The sequence below is a fragment of the Bufo gargarizans genome, chromosome 8 (assembly GCF_014858855.1).
Source record: "Bufo gargarizans isolate SCDJY-AF-19 chromosome 8, ASM1485885v1, whole genome shotgun sequence".
Lineage (NCBI taxonomy): Eukaryota > Metazoa > Chordata > Amphibia > Anura > Bufonidae > Bufo > Bufo gargarizans.
The window spans coordinates 51,832,691-51,848,657 of NC_058087.1; the positions used below are offsets into that span (position 1 = coordinate 51,832,691).

General features: G+C 44.4%; 1 protein-coding gene across 9 annotated transcripts in view; it reads left to right on the forward strand.

Moving 5' to 3' along the window:
* Window positions 1-2,347: 2,347 nt before the first annotated feature.
* MLPH (melanophilin) overlaps window positions 2,348-15,967 on the forward strand; it is an 86,299-nt gene continuing 72,679 nt past the window's right edge. For 8 of the 9 annotated variants that reach the window (XM_044304081.1, XM_044304083.1, XM_044304087.1 and 5 more), the window contains exon 1: window positions 2,348-2,383. The gene's annotated coding sequence lies outside the window, so the exon portion shown is untranslated. Of the gene's footprint in view, window positions 2,384-9,393; window positions 9,410-15,967 lie in introns of those variants that run through there. The other variant, XM_044304082.1, reaches the window with a different exon arrangement.

Below are 15,967 nucleotides of genomic sequence, written 5' to 3' on the forward strand. Positions count from 1 at the left end.
TCAGTTCAGTCGTTTTGACTGATCAGGCAAAAGAGAAAACCGCAGCATGCTACGGTTTTTTCTCCGGCGAAAAAAACTGAAGACTTGCCTGAACGCCGGATCCAGCATTTTTTCCCCATAGGAATGTATTAGCGCCGGGAATATTAGAATACGGGAATGCCGGATCCGTCCTTGCAATGCATTTGTGAGACGATCCGGATCCGTCTCAGAAATGCTTTCAGTCAGCGGCAGATCGGCGGATCCGGCGGATATGTGTTTTGCGGTCTGCAAAACGTGGATCTTCAAAATACAGAGGACGTCCATGTGACATTCCTTTTTTTTTTACTTCAATGGCTCTGTGATCTGCATTTGTGGCCAAGAATAGGACATCTTGTATCTTTTGCATAACGGACATACGGATGCAGAAAGCAAACGGAAGACATCAGGATAGGTCATCAATATTAGATCAATGGACCTCCAGGTGAGCATGGTGGCATTCTTGCAGCTTAGCAATCAAAGTGCTATCCATTGGATAGTGGCAGTGCTTGGTATTACAGCTTAGCCCAAATGAGCTGCCCTTAGGCCATGTGACCGATGTACAGTGATGTCACTGGCCTAGGAAGAGGTCTAACGCTCACAGAGTACCGTGGGCTCTTTGGACATCTAATCGATGGGGGTCCCAGGACTCAGACCTCCACTGATCTAGTATTAATGACCTATTCTGAGGATAGTAACAGAAAAATTAGTATTGGAATCGCACTCACCAGAGCTTGAGGTCATCCGGTATGCAGCAGCCTACCTGGAGTCCAAGATTCATCAGGGCTCCTTCATGAACAGTCCAAAAAAGAAGATGGAGGCAGCATGACCGGTAAAACATCCCTTTATTAGGGGAACCGCCAAGTGAACAGCGTGCAGGGGTTGTGACGTTTCGGCTGCTTCACAGCCTTTATCAAACAGCCTTTGATAAAGGCTGTGAAGCAGCCGAAACGTCACAACCCCTGCACGCTGTTCACTTGGCGGTTCCCCTAATAAAGGGATGTTTTACCGGTCATGCTGCCTCCATCTTCTTTCTTTGGACTATTCTGAGGATAGGACATTAATATCAAAATTCCAGAGAACCCCTTTAAGCCACTTCTTACACCACACCCCATTTTTATCTATATAACCATGGACAGTATTTTTGGCCATGCCCATAAAGGCCTCTTGTGGTATACCTTCTAGAAAGTTTGCAAGCATTGTAGATGCCACGCATAAGGGATGCCATACTGATTTATTATATGTAAAACGGTCGACCATTGTAGATCGTTGCTTGTCTGCAGAGTCTGATGATATTTCTGGTCTCTCCGTATGGAAAAGGACTTTTTATAATAGGCAAATCACTCCTTATGTGCAAGAAGGTCAGTGCCATTCCACCTAGAAGCTCTCCATCTTGTCTGCTATGCTGCACCCCCACCACTGTGACATACAGGACAGACCGTGAAATCATATTCACACCTGGCCTTGAAGTTTTGCAGGAGCACGTTAGGCACATGTGCAGTAAAGGGATGGAGACCGCCGGACAGATGGGCAATCTCCATCCCTTTACTGTGCATGTGGTGAACGTGCTCCCATAAACCTTAGGGCCAGGTGTGAATATGTTTTCCCTGTCTGTCACAGCAGTGCGGGCACCGCATAGCAGACAGGGAGTGGAGCCTCTGGGTGCAAAGGCATCGCTCTTGTTGCACTTAGGGGGTAATTTGCATACTATAAAAAGTCTTATTTCTCATGGACACTGTAGAAACACCTCAATCTGATCAGTACAAACAGTACATGTTACATCCATACAATACAGATCATCTGTACCATGGTCCTTGGGCAGTAAAAAAGGATAAAAATGCCCCTGTCTTACATCATTATGCAATGAATGGCACTGCATAAATTTGTGCTTTACACATAAAAGATCATAAAATTCCTAAAATTCTTAAACCCAGCAGTGACATATTCTGGAGTCCACTGTTTTTTTAAGGATACTATACAAAGACTTCATCACTCATTGGGGTCCCTGAGATTTTTTTTATCCTGTATTCCAACACCTATAGTGTACGTTGATTAGTGCCGTATGAATCAAATCAAATAATCTAATATAATAATAGTAATAATGTATAATAATAATAAAGGACTCCATTGAACTGCAGACATTTCTTCCGTATATCCAGTGGGGACCGAATTTAATCAGTGCCCACATTGTGCCCAGCCCTATACTCATGTGATAAGGGCGCTGCTGCTGCCTCTGGCTATGGGAGGTGACACTGAGGGAGGGCAGGAGTATGTGACAACCAAGGCAGGGCCTGCCCCCCTTCACAAATACACATAATCCTTTTACAGGGAGTCCAACCCAGACATTCCAGCTGCAGCTGCAGAACAGGTAACGGCCCTTGTCTCTTGTACTTTTATACTAATTTCTTTTTGCATAAAATATACACTCGCCATCTGTCGTGATACTTTACTGCAACTATTTTCTATTGACTTTGCTATAGTATTGTGACTGATGAGATTTACTGTGAGAATAGATGAATAGCCGGGTCTAACAGAACCTACAGCAGGCGGTGGCACAGGAATAAGAGGCATCAAGTTTAGCTGATAAAAGTAGTCTCAGTGGGGTTTTGGCACCTGGGTCTTCACCTACGACAAGACCAAAGGGATCTTGGTCACCTTTTTCAATAGAATTAAAATTTTCTATTGAGTTAAATAGGAGTTAGGGAGATATACAGAACAAGCATGTATCTGCAAAATAGTGGATGTATGAAGCCGTACGGACATATGGCAGCAGCCAGGAGTTATATCCGATCCTGCCTATTACCAGAATCTCTCCTGTTTCTAAAGAGAATGATTCAGAAGATAGAAATATATCGGGGAATTGCTCATAATACAATTACCTCATGTAGAAGCAAAGCTCTGGTGAACATCTTGTGTGGCTGTTTACAGGAGTCACATACCTCGTACGGAGCCGCACAGCTCCAGTGAGCAGCCATACAGGCTCCATCTGGTGCTGGATGTCCAGAGTCGTTAGCCAAATTTACTAACGTGACTGGGCCTAAAATTTAGCTTAAAATGCAGCAGAATATGATGCATTTTGGTTTAAAATCTATTTAAAAGGCATCTGTCAACAGATTTGTACCTATGATACTAGCTGATCTGTTACATGTGCGCTTGGCGGCTGAAGGCATCTGTGTTGGTCCGATGTTCATATGTGTCCGTATTGCTAAGAAAAGGGGGTCATTTATTATCCAGAAATACGACTATCTTAGGCGTAGTTCTGGCGCAGATTGCGACTTTTTCCTCACTGATGCCAAGTCTAAAAAAGTGAGCAGGTCCCTTCTTTATTCTCTTCAACTGTTTTAGGCATAGAAAATGGTCTTCATGTAAACCAGCTCGGAAGCTGTCTAGCATTTAGACCGGCACTGGATGCACCAAACTTATGTAGAGGCCTGCGCCAGATATAGGGGTTATTAAGAATGGTGTCTAAAATGCCGGTCTTAATAAATGACCCCTAATGTTTTACTATATGCAAAAGAGTCTCTAGGAGCAACGAGGGTGTTGCCGTTACCCCTGGTGGCTCTGCTTTCTCTGCAATTGTGGTGCAATGCGGGCACATATGAACATGGGACCAACACAGATGCCTTCAGCTGCCAAGTGCACATGTAACAGGTCAGCCAGTGTCATAGGGACAAATCTGCTGACAGATGCCCTTTAAGAATCAGATGCAATGAAAACAAATAATTTCCCACTTTCAGCTCGCCAAGATTTTGCCAGCCAAGTGTAAAGTTAAACAAAAATTGCTTGTAAGGCTAGATGTATATCTGCGGTCAGATTCTGGTATTCCATTCCAGCATAGGACGCTGCCAGCACTTGAAAAATCTTATTTACCACAATGGGGCGTGTCGGATTTCCACTAGGACAACCGGCATTTTGCCAGAAAAAATATCATTCTGCGCAACATTATTTTTGCCAAAACCTCTTCCACAGATATGAACATAGCCTAAAGGAGAATAGCACAATACATATGAAATCTAAACAGATGACTACAGAATTTAACAGAAGAACCTCAGCAGGGGCGGCCTGGGAACTTAAAGTGGCCCTGGAAAAAATACTAAAGGCCCTGTTTTGTAGTAGGGTCCAAATTTATGGAAGGCAGGGCCAACAGTACCATATTGTGGCACATTTTACCATCCCAACAGTGCCAAATACCATAGCCCATCACAAAATACTGCCAGCAGCAGAAAATACAGCTCCAAAAACTTCCACTGGCTGGCCGTGAGGGGGCTTAGGTGGTGAGATGTGGGACACAACATCAAACCAGCCCTACATTCAGCATGCTGCCTGGACTTCTTCTAACAATGGCCTCTAGAGTTCCTCCAGTTGTATATACAATTGTATAGATAACACAGGATCCACTATGATACTAATATGCAGCATGGTGGCTCAGTGGTTAGCACTGGTGCCTTGCAATGCTGGGCTCCTGGTTTTCGAATCTGACCATGGACAACATCTGCATGGAGTTTGTATGTTCTCCTGGTGTTTGTGTGGGTTTCCTCCAGGTACTCTGATCTCCTCCCACACTCCAAAGCCATACTGATAGGGAACTTACATTGTGAGCCCTATTGGGGACAGTGTGAGGCTAATGTCTGAACTGAATAAGATAAATTAATATCAGACCTCTGCACAGATCATAGAGTATACCTAGAAAACGTTCCCATAGCAGTCATTGAGGTCCTATTGTGTTCTATGGCCCAGGTAGGCTTTAAAAATCACCAAAAATTCTAAAAGAAAGGAAAATGTTTAGTCTAAAACTTGATTTAAACAAAAGGTCATTTTCTGATGACATATTATCTTTTATAATAGAACTCCCAATTAAGAATACCAAGTAGTTAATGACAAATAGCTAGTTGTCGCCCTGAATGCTATCAGACACAATGAATGTGTCATCAGAAAATGATCTATTGTTTAAATCAAGTTTTAGATTAAACATATTTTTTATAATGTTTTTGTGATAAATAAATTACATATACTGTAGTTCACACACAGCACTAAACTTGCAGTTTGGCTTTGCCTTTTTGGTGCAGCTTTGAGCAGTGGCGGATTACAATAGGGACGTTCGGGTCGACAGCCCCGGGCCCAGAACCGCTGGGGGGCCCAACGCCTACATACTGTGGCGGGGCACGGGAGCGCATATAACTTCCGTCGCTGATCACTGCCATAGGCTTCAGGCCTAGTAGGCCTGAGGCCTATGCGGTAGTGAAATCCCGTCGCAGGCGGGCATGATGACGTCATCGCACGCCTGTGCCGGGACACAGCACTGTCACGTGTGCACGCCTGCCTCATCCCGCCTTCCTCTGCGAGCAAGCGCCTGGCCCTGGACATAGGTGAGTATTTAGCTTTTAATTTTTTTTTCATTTTTTATTTTTTTATTTCATGTGCCTACTTTGGGGGACATGTGGGGGGGACACACAGGAAGACATATTAGTGAAGAGACATCGAGTACATCGGGGGGGAATGTGGGGGCTGTGTGGGGCCAAATTATTATGGGAGGGACTACTATGTGGGGGGAAAATTACTATATGGGGCAGTGTGGGGGCAAATTACTATGTGGGGGCAGTGTGGGGCAAATTATTATGGGAGGGACTACTATGTGTGTGCAAATGACTATATCGGGCAGTGTGGGGGCAAATAACTATGTGGGGGCAATGTGGGGGCAAATTATTATGGGAGGGACTACTATGTGGGGGCAAATTACTATATGGGGCTGTGTGGGGCCAAATTATTATGTGGGGCAGTGTGGGGGCAAATTTCTATGTGGGGCAGTGTGGGGCAAATTACTATGTGGGGCAGTGTGGGGGCAAATTTCTATGTGGGGACAGTGTGGGGAAATTACTATGTGGGGACAGTGTGGGGAAATTGCTATGTGGGGACAGTGTGGGGAAATTGCTATGGGGGACAGTGTGGGGAAATTGCTATGTGGGGACAGTATGGGAAATTGCTATGTGGGGACAGTGTGGGGAAATTGCTATGTGGGGACAGTGTGGGGAAATTGCTATGTGGGGACAGTGTGGGGGAATTACTATGTGGGGACAGTGTGGGGGAATTGCTATGTGGGGGAAAATTACTATATTGGGCAGTGTGGGGGAAATTACTATGTAGGGCAGTGTGGGGGAAATTACTATGTAGGGGAAATTACTGTGTGGGGTCAAACTACTATATGGGGGCAGTTTGGGGGAAATTACTATGTGGGGGCAAATTACTATGGGGGATTACTATGTGGGGGCAGTGTGGTGCAAATTACTATATAGGGGTGTTGCTATTGGGGAGGCACTGTAGGGGCAATACTATTATTTTTGGGGACACTATACAGGGAATATTGCCTGGAGCACAATAGAGGGTGGTATTATTAATGGGGGCACTCTAGAGGACATTATAGCTGCTGTGGACACTATAGGAACATTTGGGGTAATTTATCAAACTGGTGTAAATTAGAACTGGCTTAGTTGGCCATAGCAGCCAACCAGGTTCCACCATTCATTTTTGACAGCTCTTTTGGAAATCCAGTTCTACTTTACACCAGTTTGATAAATGACTCCAATTATGTCTATTAGGGTCCCTATTTTTTCAGCAGTATAGTACCTGGGGCATTGGGGGGCACAACGGGCACAGTATTGGGGGTGGCAGCAGGATGACACTGTGGGGACACCAGGATGGGGAGGTTGATGGAAAAATTGAGAAAGCTAACGTGTCTGTGTTACAAACTGTAGAGGTGAGATGTGGCTGAAACAATTTGCCATGGTGGTCTGGATCAAATGGAGGAGAAGAGGAAAGAGAAGGTCTACATGACAGGAGATGTCACTGGATGTAAGAGGTATGTGGTGCTGTATTCTCCTCCATGTCTTTTTTATTATAATTATATGTATTTTAAATTTGGCGACATTTTTCAGTTTAGGACCCAATTTGGGATATTTTTTTTAGTCTGAAGATGTCATATGGCCTAGGAAGAGACTGTGGCGCTTATGAAGCACTGCAGCCTCTTCATAAAAAAACTAAAACTAAACTAAAATGGAGGGAGGGGTCCAAGTTGGTGAGACAGCCCCGGGCCTATCATGCACTTAATCCGTCCATGGCTTTGAGCTTTATAATTTATGCCTGAACTGAATATAAAGAGTTGGTCTTTGTTCATACGATAATTTTTGGGATATACAGCCCTTTGTCAGGCCTAGTTTACACATGCCCTATTTTGGCACTCTTTTGTTAAGATTTTACTGTTGTATTTCTCTATTAATTTCAAAAAGAAAACCTCCGTATTAAATAGCACATGTAAATAGTCTGATAGAGCTTCTGTTACATGTGGTTTCATAATGTGGATTCTATAGAAGTAGTTTTAGTAGTTTTTACCTTTATGGTTGTAGTATGTCTTTGTATTACACCACATTACAAAATCTGAATTAAGGTAGTCTAAAGAAAAAAAGGACTCAAGTGCAGTATCCTCAGGGTATATTTTTCTTACACATTGTTTTTGGTATTGAGCATCTGTCAGCAACATCGATCCTAATAAACCAGGTCTAGTGGCCTGACCCTTCTGATTAAAACCATAACTCTCTTAAAGGGGTTGTCCTTGTTCAGAGCTGATCCCGGACATATCCCCTTTTTCACCCAGGAAGTCCCTCATTTCACGCCCCGATGCTCTCCCTTGTCCTGCGCTGAATCACACAGGGCAAGGGCTTTTTCTGGAGATTCGATGACATACCGGGTCTCTGCTAGGCGGAGGCTTCTGCCTAGCAGTGAACCCACCTCCGCCTAGCAGTGTTATAAATATATACAAACAGTTTATATAAAATGCTTTGATGCTCCCCTTAGGGGGGCTGCCTGGATGAAAAAAGGGATATGTCCGGGTTCAGCTCTGAACCCGCACAACCCCTTTATTGCGCAATTATAGAGATGTGGGGATTCTAACCACTCAGTGTATCTTATCTCGTCTGTTCTACAGAACTGGACACTCCGCCTTCCACTTGATTGAGATTGCCATCAGCAGCATCATCTAGCCTGCCCTGTAATACCACACCTGAGCCATACAGTCCACCCCCGGCACATGCGCAGTACATATAATTCTGCTTTCCCTCCACACAGATGACTACCGCATGCAGTGGGGTTAAACTGTAGATGCAGCCGCAGGATTAAACTGCCAGGCCAGATGACGATGCTGATGCCTGGCCTTGTCGATCAAGAGGAGACGGGAGTGTCCCGTGCTGCAGATTGGAGGAGCTGAGGTGCACTAAATGGCTAGGGCCCACCCTTGGTGCACTTAAGCATCATTTGCATATGAATTTAAGCACTGATTTCTCTCAGATGGCACAAGGATCAGCTTAAGAAACATATGCTTTTCAGGGTCATCTTTAGGATTCATTAGGCCTGATTTTTTTTGTGAGGATCCTGCTGGCAGATTTTCTTTAGTGAACCTAACGATTTATGTCACTGACTTGATTTTCCACCATTTTTGATCATCCCAAAACATTTATTCCTTTATATGATAAACGTATGTCTTGTTATTCATAGATTCTGAATAGTATGGTAAGTTCTGAGACCCTGTGCTTATATATTGTTTCTTCATGGCGCTGCTGTTCTCCTAGGTAGCATCAATAGTGTTTGCAGTAACGTGAAGCTACTATGGGCCAAATGCAAAATCTATGACAAGGCTCCCCAAAAATGTCACTTGTAGTCTGACTGTTCTTATTGGTGGCAGAGAGACCATCCAGCCCTCAATACACCAGAACCCAGGTTGACCATACCCATTAGATGGCTGTTGGCTAAACCCACTGATTTTGGTAGGTAGTTTAAGCCTCTACTTTAGGGAGTAAGATGGGTTGGGTTAGTACAATATTTGTTGACCCCGTGTAACATACGTGGGGCGTTTTATGACATCTCTAAATAATCCAGACTATGGCATCCTTCAGGAAAAACCTCTGTATGAAATTAGAGGTATAAGGAGGTACAGCAGAGGCCTCACATAAATTTATAGAAGGCCTGTTATGTTCTTTACAAAACACGTATGTGTTTTATAATGCACATGATGTCATTGAGCAAAACTGCATGTAAAAGTTATGGAGGCTCCCTGAAACTGATATTTGCACAGACTCCAGGAGCTTCAAACTATACACCTGACTCAATATACTGACTACCTCTTGGCAGCAGTGATCGCATCCTACAAGAGCAGGATCTTCCGCATTTGTAGGGCAGTGTGATTAATAGAGAGCTGTTAAAAGATTTAGCTGAGCCATTAACCACCACTTAGTGATCTCGAAAAACAAACTGGAAAGGTGAGAGGGTAAATAGTATGTGAGCAGAGATCCCTGGAGCTGGGAGGTACTGGAAGATACGTACAGTAGTAATGGCCTTCACAGGAACATTAGTAAGCTATTGTTATTTTAACCTTATCTAACACTGGAAATATACTCTATGCTGTACACAGAAGTCTCCTTAAAGAGAACCTGTTACCATGAAAATGCTGTGTAATCTGTGGGCAGCATCTTATCAGGAGGATCTGAGAAAACTGATATCTTGCCCTGACAATCTTGCGCCTGCGCCACTACCCTGGGTAGCGGTGTAAGCGCAGAGGTTCTGTTTCCGCTACTGGAACAGCAGCTGTTCATGCGCTGCTAAAGATACAAGTGATATAATGCTACTAAACCCCATACAACATATTGGGGATGGAAACGCCAGTTATGATCTCCTGGAGTAAGATGCACCTAATCTGTTAAGAGGCTGATGCCTCTTAATAAATTATTTGCATCTCTGCCCCTCCATGTACCAGAAACTCAACTCTACACTAGCCAGGGCCGGTACGCCAGTTTCTGCAAGACGTTACAGTAAATACGGTGGGCAGTGCTAAGCCCCAACCTCTCCCACTAAGTCCTGTCCCCCTTTTTCGCCATTATAGAAAAGTGGAGAGAAGCTTAAAAGTATGGTGCAAATTTGACATGCACCATAATTTGCAACTTTTTTACATCACAATTGTGGTATAAAAACTTTTATCCCAAAAAATGACTATAACCATATATTACTACATGTTACACTTCCCTACCAGATCAGGCTGACTGATAATATAATGTTCTCTAAGCAAAAACAGTAGTAATCAATTTCTGAGAAAACCTGCTTTCATGTATTTCTCTCCGTCATGGTCATACGCATAGACACTATGGATATTATTTCAATAAACTGTAGAAGTGTGGCTAATCTGTTGCTTAAACCTAACGTATGCTCAAAAAGGAAGGGTATAAAAAGGGTGTGCAATATCATTTTGGAGGTTATGAAAACTGGAACCACTTGCAATAAAGTGGTCACCACAGGATAATTTTCTTTGGCGTCATCACACAGTTACCGTATATTTGTTTTTATCCTGAGTCTGTGTTATTTCATCTAATGCTCATTGTTGCCTACGTTTAAAATGAAGCCACTATAATATAAAGAGCCAAAATACAGTATGCAGGGGCAGACTGGGAACTTAAAGTGGCCCTGGAAAAAAAAACTAAAAGTAGCCCCATTTTGTAGGCGGGTCCAAATTAACAGAAGGCGGGGCAACACAAGGAGGCGGGTTCAACAATACCATAGTGCAAAATACCATCCCAGCAGAACCAAATAACACAGTGTAGCACAATATATTGCCCCAAAAGCTGTCCCTCTGCAGTGACCATCAATAGCTACCATCTTCTGTCCTCCTCCTCCAGTAGCTACCATCTTCTGTCCTCCTCCTCCAGTTGTCTATGGAGCAGAGGGCTTATGAGGTGAGGTACGGGCCACAGCAGTTGAATTCAGCAGGGCATGTGCTGAAGATGGCCGGGTACATGAGTACCTGACTCTCACAGCATTAATTACCACTCAGAGCTCATTATATACCCAGCCAGTGGCAGAGAGGAGGATTCAAGTGGTTGAATAAGTGCTAACCCTTCTATTTTTATGGGAAATTTTTATATACCTTGTTAGAACTTATGGACTTTGTAGAGAAAGGTCCCCATTCATGAGCCAGAGCTGGGAGCCCCTATGTAATGGAAACTTTCACAGTGGCAGAACCAACCCTTCCATGTACTTCATTCTGTTTGAATGCTGGGCATGTTACACTACATTTCTACTGCATGAAACTTAAATGGGCAGCGCCAGCTACTATGAGTCCCCATGTACAAATCCACGGCACTCACAAGACTCTCGCAATTAAAAGGGTTTTCCAAGATTTTAATACTGATGTGATGACCTATCCTGTGGATCGGTCATCAGTATCTGATCGGTGGGGCTCAGACACCAGGCCCCCGCTAATCAGCTGTTTGAGAAGGCACAAGTGTTCCTGTGAGCGCCGCGGCTTTCTCTCAGTGCATCAATCACAGCGCCGTACATTGTATAACGGCTGTGCGTGGAATCACAGCTCAACCCCACTTTAGAGAAGGGGTTGCCTTTGTGAGATGATCCTTTTAAATTGTGTGTATGCAGTCACAGGACTGAGCCTAGACTTTAAAGGGGCTATTCAGTGTTAATAAATCTTATAGCAGCTGTCTCATAATAGATACCATCATATAGTGGTGCCATATTAATGGGATATGCCGCTAGCTTCTGAGCAGTGGCAAACAGAATGTTGACCACTGTAATACCGCAGCCACGTGATGCTAACAGTTCTAGGAAAGCACAGTGCCATTTGTCTTCTGTTGGATCTACTGCATGGGCTGTCTCCTGCCAGCTCTGCTCCATAGCCCTGCCGATTGGATGCTGCGCAGGGCTTGTGCAAGGATTTTTGCCACCCTAGGCAAAAGCAAATTTTGCTGCCCCTTGACTCCGCCCATTGACCACACCCTTTTACCCTCCCCTTTTTCAGCTACCTATTGCATCCAACATTTAACTATAATCGTGTACCCTGTGCCAGTCTGACTATGGTCATGTATATATAATATCCAGCCATTGTCTGCCACCTAGTACCATCCCAGTGATGCCAATCACTCTGCGCTGTTCAGCAGGTTGGCACACCAAACACGAGCAGTGCCACCTATTCACTACCAGGCGCCATTCAGCCACTGTCTGAAATCCTGTGCCACCAGGGCAACATAAAACAGTATGCTGCCTTGTGCCCTCTGCCAGTCTGGCACTGTCCTGCACCCTGTACCATTCATAGCCCTATAGACAGTCTGTGCCACCTATTAGGCTCCATGTGCCACTGCTGGGCACCCTGTGCCAGTCAGAATCTATGGCCCCTAGTCAAGCAGCAGGTGTGCCCTGACCCCTGTACACAAGTGTGTGCCACCCTGCTGCCAGTCACTGTCCTGCAGCCTCTGACACCCTAGTGCAGGTTGTCAGAGTGCGGTTGCCAGGGGTGCTCACCAGGTTCTGCTCCTCGCTGTGCTCCAGGTCCACATTGCCTTGGCTCTTGCCAAGATCATGTGTCTTCGGCGCGTGATCCCGCGAGACCCACCTCTGCAGGTCACTGGTCTCGCGGGATTGCGCCCCCGAAGTCAGGGCCGGTGCAAGGATTTTTGTCAACACAAGCAAATCTACATTTCTGCCCCTCATGATTCATGTCCATTTCTTGCCTCCCCCCATCATTTCACATTTCTGCCCCTCATGATTCATGTCCATTTCTTTGGACAAATTTATTGCCATATCCTGCATAATGTGTATATATATTTCCTTGCAAATACTGTTAGGCTACATTCACGCGACCGTATCTGTTTTGCAGTCTGCAAATTGCGGATCCGCAAAACATGGATACCGGCGTGTGAATGTTGCCGGCCCTATGATAGAAATGCCTATTCTTGTCCGTGATTGCGGACAAGGATAGGACATGCTCTATCTTTTTTGCGGGGCCGCGGAACGGATCTACGGATGCAGACAGCACATCGTGTGCTGTCTGCATATCTTTTGCAGCCCCATTGAAATGAATGGGTCCGCACCCGTTCCGCATAATTGCGGAACGGATGCAGAGCCAAAAATACGTTTGTGTGAATGTAGCCTAAAAGTGTAATGTACTTGGTTCAGCAGCAGATGGCGGCAACATTGGCAGAGCTAGTTTACATAGACTGGAACTTGTCTTTCCATTCTAGCCCTCTCTAGAGAGGGAGGAATTTAGCTAGTGAAGGTCAGTCTCACCTACCCTCCTAAGGGATAGGTTGAGTCTAGCCTTCCCTTCCTTAGGGACAGGTTGTGTAGAATAGCTTACCTCCTGTAGGGGGAAGGCTGTGTTCCAGGCAGCAGAGCCTGTCTGCTGGGCCTGGAGGCCTAAGCTGAATGCCTCCAAAGTCAGGAAGAAAGATTCCCTGAATAAAGACAAAGATCAAGACAAAGCTACAGATCAGGAGAAAGACAAAGTCAGACTACAGAGAGCTATGTTGCAGCCTACAGCAGAAAGGAAAAAGTTCCTATTTAAAGAGGACCTTTCATGGGTCCGCACATTGTAAGATAACTATCTGGACGTGTAGAGCGGCGCCCTGGGATCTCACTGCACTTACTATTATCCCTGGGTACCGCTCCGTTCGCCTGCTGTGGCCCGTTACCTTCTCCTGTGCTGTATGGTAATTGCTACTATCGGTAAACCAGGGAGGAGTCTGCCCTGTTTCTCCCTGGGCGTTCCTTCTCCCAGCCTGTAGAGCTGTCCAATCAGAGCACAGAGCTCACAGCCTGGGAGGTTTTTTTCTGCAAATGAGTTTACATGACAAAACAGTATAGAAAGGTTATTGAATATAATATTAGGACAATTATGTTTAAGTAGCCCTCTTACTGGCTCTTAGTCAGATGAGAGCTAGATTTGAATATCTCATAGTGCACAAGGCTGCCATTGTAAGGTATGCTGGCTGATGAGGGGAATTTTACTTATTGGAAATTGGAGATTTATGTTTGTCTCCGTTTTCCATCTATTCTATTCCTAGCATGTTGCCCTTGTTTCCCATATAACTTGACTATTCTGTGTATTATCACACCTCCTCCAGTCCTTCAGATACACCAGGAGCAACACACAACCCTTGCAGATACATATATATAAATATATATATATATATATATATATATACAGGTCCTTCTAAAAAAATTAGCATATTGTGATCATAGGCGTGCGCAGCCTATTGCATTAGGGTGTGCACCCTAAAGCACAAAAACACACGCCCCGCGCACGTGTGTATTTGTGTATGTATGTATGTATATATGTGTGTGTGTGTGTATATATATATATATATATATATACACACACACTGTGTATATATATATGTAATTATATACACACACACATATACACACAGGCTGGGCCTCACCCTAGCATTGCTGTGACTCCGCCTCTGCACCTAGGAACAATATATAGGGGGGGGGGGCACATAATATACCACAGTCAAAAATGGGGGCGGGGGGCACTAATAATTTCCACCATATAATCATACTACTGAAAAAAACTAAATAAGTATATATAAATAAGATTACAAAATAGGAGAGTATTGCGGTATGCAGGGGTACCTTTTTATTGTACTATCCTAATACTTAAAAGACGACAAGCTTTCAAGAGTTTTCCTTTCTTCCTCGGTATTGCTTCATACCTGAGAAAGAGAGAAACACTCTCCAAAACTTTTCTTTAGAGTTTAAAGCAGTTTCAGCACTATAATAAAATAATTTACTTACAAAAGAAGCTATTCAGTCTTCTGCTGTGCCGTCCTCTGCTTGCTTCCACGGATCTTCCCCTCCTTTCAGTCTCTCCATAGTGCGCAGGTGCCCTGTTATGGGGGATATGTGGATGACACAGTGTTATGGGGGATCTGTGTATGACACACTTATGGGGGATCTGTGGATGACACATTGTTTTGGGGGATCTGTGGATGACACTTTTATGGGGGATCTGTGGATGACACATTGTTTTGGGGGATCTGTGAATGACACATTTTTATGGGAGATCTGTGAATGACACATTTTTAAGGGGGATCTGTGAATCACACACTGTTATGGGGGACCTATGGATGACACACTGTTATGGGGGACCTGTGGATGACACACTGTTATGGGGGACCTGTGGATGACACACTGTTATGGGGGATCTGTGGATGACACACTGTTATGGGGGACCTGTGGATGACACACTGTTATGGGGGACCTGTGGATGACACACTGTTATGGGGGACCTGTGGATGACACACTGTTATGGGGGACCTGTGGATGACACACTGTTATGGGGGACCTGTGGATGACACACTGTTATGGGGGATCTGTGGATGACATATGACTGAGGAGGGCTATCAGGGGACTTTATACAGGGGTAATATAACTGAGGGGTATCAGGGTAAATTATACAGGGGGTAATATAACTAAGGGGTATCAGGGTAAATTATACAGGGGGTAATATAACTAAGGGGTATCAGGGTACACTATACAGGGGTAATATAACTGAGGAGGGCTATCAAGGACATTATACAGGGGTAATATAAGTTATATTTCCTCTGTATAATGTCCCCTGATAGCCCTCCTAAGTTATATTACCCCTGTATAATAATGTCCCCTGATACCCCTTAGTTATATTACCCCCTGTATAATAATGTACACTGATACCCCTTAGTTATATTACCCCGCCCTGTATAATTTAACCTGACACCCCTCAGTTATATTATATAACTGAGGGGTATCAGGGTACATTATACAGGGGGTAATATAACTAAGGGGTATCTATCAGGGTACATTATACAGGGGTAATACAAGTGAGGAGGGCTATCAGGGACATAATACAGGGGTGAGGGGTAAGATAAGTTATTTTACCCCTGTATAATGTCTGATAGTAGCCTAGCCCTCCTCAGTTATATTTCCCCTCATGTACCCTGATACCCCTAGTTATATTATCCCCTGTATGATTTACCCTGATACCCCTCAGATATATTATATAACTGAGGGGTATCAGGATAATACAGGCGACAACAGAGGATTCGTAGCACTGTGGGACGGGGGGGGTACATACTACTTTTTTTATATG